Source organism: Papaver somniferum, chromosome 3, assembly GCF_003573695.1.
Source record: "Papaver somniferum cultivar HN1 chromosome 3, ASM357369v1, whole genome shotgun sequence".
NCBI classification, from domain to species: Eukaryota; Viridiplantae; Streptophyta; class Magnoliopsida; order Ranunculales; family Papaveraceae; genus Papaver; species Papaver somniferum.
In genome coordinates this window covers 214414637-214418202 of record NC_039360.1, presented here as the reverse complement: position 1 = coordinate 214418202, position 3566 = coordinate 214414637, and the positions used below count along the sequence as shown (strand labels likewise).

The 3566-nt window shown below is 40.8% G+C and overlaps 1 pseudogene; it reads left to right on the top strand.

The window, feature by feature from the left end:
• The first annotated feature begins 2156 nt into the window (after positions 1 to 2156).
• LOC113362395 lies at positions 2157 to 2256 on the top strand (annotated as a pseudogene).
• The last annotated feature ends 1310 nt before the right edge of the window (positions 2257 to 3566 follow it).

Here is a 3566-nt window from a genome sequence, read left to right as displayed (position 1 = left end):
GTTAGGGTTCAGTCGACGTTGCATCTCCCTAGAAGGTTTGGAGTCTTCCTCTAAATGAATCTGATGCATACACACAGTAGGACTTATACCCTTAATGTCTGCTATAGTCCACCCTAAAGCTTCCTTATTGTCTTGAAGTACATTTACTAGCCTACTTTCCTGATCACTATCCAAATCGGAAGCTACAATCACAGGTAAAGTCTCAGATGGGCCTAAAAACACATACTTTAGAGTAGGTAGTGGTTTAAGGTCCAACTTTGGGGGCTCTTCTAAAGAAGGAATTAGGGTAGTCTCAGAAACTGGTAACGGTTCGAACCTAGCTTTCCATCTATCAGTGTCTAACACAGGGGTAGAATCTAATAGAGCATTCACCTGTTCAATAGTGCTATCGTCGTCAAAATCTAAACCAAAATGGGATAGACAACTTTCTAATGGGTCTTCAGACAAGATGTTTGGTAATGACTCCTGAACTAAGGCTTCTATCATGTTCACCTCCTCAACACATGTGTCATCTAGCTCATGAGGTTGCTTACTGACATTAAAAATGTTCATCTCCATAGTCATATTACCAAAAGATAAACTCATCACACCATTTCGACAGTTAATGATCGCATTAGACGTAGCTAAAAATGGGCGACCTAAAATCACAGGTATCTGGTTCTCTGGGTCAGGGACAGGTTGGGTATCTAGGACCACGAAATCCACTGGATAAATAAACTTGTCGACCTCAATAAGAACATCCTCGATAACACCTCGAGGGATTTTAACAGACCTATCAGCTAACTGCAGTGTCATCTGAGTAGGTTTCATTTCACCAAGTCCTATGTAAGTATACATGGAATGGCAGTAAGTTCACACTGGCTCCTAAGTCAAGTAAAGCTTTTTCTACCCGGAAGTTACCTATTGTGCAAGCAATGGTAGGAGAACCTGGGTCTTTGTACTTTGGAGTTGTGGTGTTCTGAATGATTGAACTTACGTGACTAGCTAAAAAGGCTTTCTTATGGACGCTAAGTTTTCGCTTTCGCGTACACATATCCTTAAGGAACTTGGCATAAGCAGGAATTTGCCTAATTGCATCTAATAAGGGAAGGTTTATGGTAACTTGCTTAAAAACCTCCACTATGTCATTAAAGTTCGATTCCTTCTTTGTTGGTACTAATAGCTGAGGAAATGGGGCTCTAGGCCTAAAATCAGACCTTTCAGGAACCGAATTCACATCATCAGAAACTTTATCAGTCTCTTCAGCTACTGGTCCTGAGAGGTGAGATCCTGAGGGGTGAACTACAGTATGTTCACTATCGGGCATGGTTACCTTATTGTCTACAACTCTACCACTTCTAAGGGTTCTAACAGCATTCAATTGATTCGATGGTTTTGCACCTAATTCATGAACTCCTCTAGGGTTGGGTTGTGTTTGACTAGGAAACTTACCTTTTTCTCTCAAAGAATCACTTATCAGACCAACCTGGGTTTTTAACTCGGAAATAGCCTGACTATTTTCTTGTCCTATCCTGTTACTAGCTTGTAGACTCTGTTCTACGGATAACTGAAATTTTGCAGTTTGCTGAGTTAACAAGGCGAGAGATTCCTCTAAACTTAGGATTTTCTTATCTGACTGATTCTGAAACTGAGCTAGTCCTGAAGGATTCTTAGTATAGCCAAAACCTGGGGGAGCATTAGAATTACTAAACTGACCTTGACTTTGGCCCTTAGACCACGAAAGGTTCGGATGGTTTCTCCAACCAGGATTATAGGTTTCTGAATATGGGTCAATCTTTTGACGGTTATCAAATCTAGTGTTATTATAAAGAGCATTGGCCTGCTCTTCAATATTCTGGCCTTCCCAAAAAGGCTCCACTCTACCACTAGTCTGGCCCACTTCTAAGGCTTCTAACCTTTTTGCTATAGCAGCAATTTTGGCATCTGATTCATAGCCTCCTTCTACCCTATTAACGTTTCCTCTACTTAAAAGAATTGTTTTCTGGGGTGCCCTACTATTTTCCCATTGCTGGGTTTTTTCGGCGATTTCATTAAAAAATTCCATCGCCGCATCAACAGTTTGGTTTTCAAATCCACCAGTGCATAGAGACTCAACCATGGTCGTTGTGGAATAATCTAAACCCTCATAAAGGATCTGAACTAGCCTAACCTTTTCTAAACCATGATGAGGACACTGGGATAATAAATCATTGAACCTTTCCAAATACCTATATAAAGATTCTCCCTCTTGTTGTGAAAATGTGCATATTTGCGTCCTAATAGATGATGTTTTGTGCCTAGGGAAAAACTTATTGAAAAAGGCATATGTAAGTTGTTCATATGTCTCAATTGACTCGGAGTCCAAACTATACAGCCACGACTTGGCCTTATCTTTCAGGGAAAATGGGAATAACCTAAGTTTGAAAGCATCATCATCTAAGCCTCTAATTCTTAGAGTACTACAAATTTCCTCAAAATCCCTAACATGGTAATAAGGGTTTTCATTTTCTTTCCCTAAAAAGATTGGGAGCATCTGTAAGGTCCCAGGTTTCAGTTCATAGGGTGACTCCGTTTCAGCTAACTTAATACACGAAGGACGAGTAGTCCTAGTTGGATTCAACAAAGCTTTCAAAGTTGCCATTTCTGGCACTATCGGAGCAACAGGGATTCTCGCCTCATTCAAAGGACGTTCAAAAATAGACTCTTCAAAGGTCGGACTTTCTAGATTAAGGTAATCGAGACGCTTCGAACTACTAGGTTTCTCTTTAACAAATCTACCTAGTGCGTCTCTTTTACGTTCAGGCATACAATAAAGTTTTCTAAATTGGAAGGGTAAGCAAACACATATCAAAGCCGACTCAACCAAATCAAACCTATTGATTTCTAGCAAACAAAAAGCATGATGGCTCCACTTAGATTGTTTATATACCAGCTTCTAATCCTCCGAACGGGAATTTTTTACAATTTAAGCATACCCCTCTGGAATCAATCCGAGTTAACGTAAGTTGAATAGAGGCGAGGGAAGCTCGGTGGAGCTTTGATACCCAAGGACTCACCGGTATTACAAGGCGGCGCAGTCACGCATTCAACTTACAGAAACCGTCAAGAACTTCGAAGTATGCTTAAAAGAGTAACCAATATTTTTCGAATGACTTTCCTGTTAAGCTCGTTACCCTATCGGTCTCGTTCTAGTCAAAATTTTAGGCTTAGGTTCGCGTAGGTTACGTGTTCCTAAAGCGGGCAAGAAGAGAACGGTGATGAAATCCGAACCCTTATCTTGTATGGCCAGGCCTTTCCCTTTACTAGAAAAATAAATGTCCGTATTCAGTCCTCAACATATATGCATAAGAAGGAGTCCACTAACTTGCTGACAGGGGATTCGCGAGTGTTTAGAATCTTACCTCCCATTCCAGACAGGGGATGAATCGGTTGTAGTCGACTCGGGCCACTGACTCCGATGTCTAGTGTATGAACCCAAGGTGCAGAGACAATATCGTAATTGTCCTCCTTCTCTGCAAACAGTTTATATTTAAAGTACCCTTCCGTAGGGTAATAAAAAAAATAATGTCCCAAAGTCCAGAAGTCCA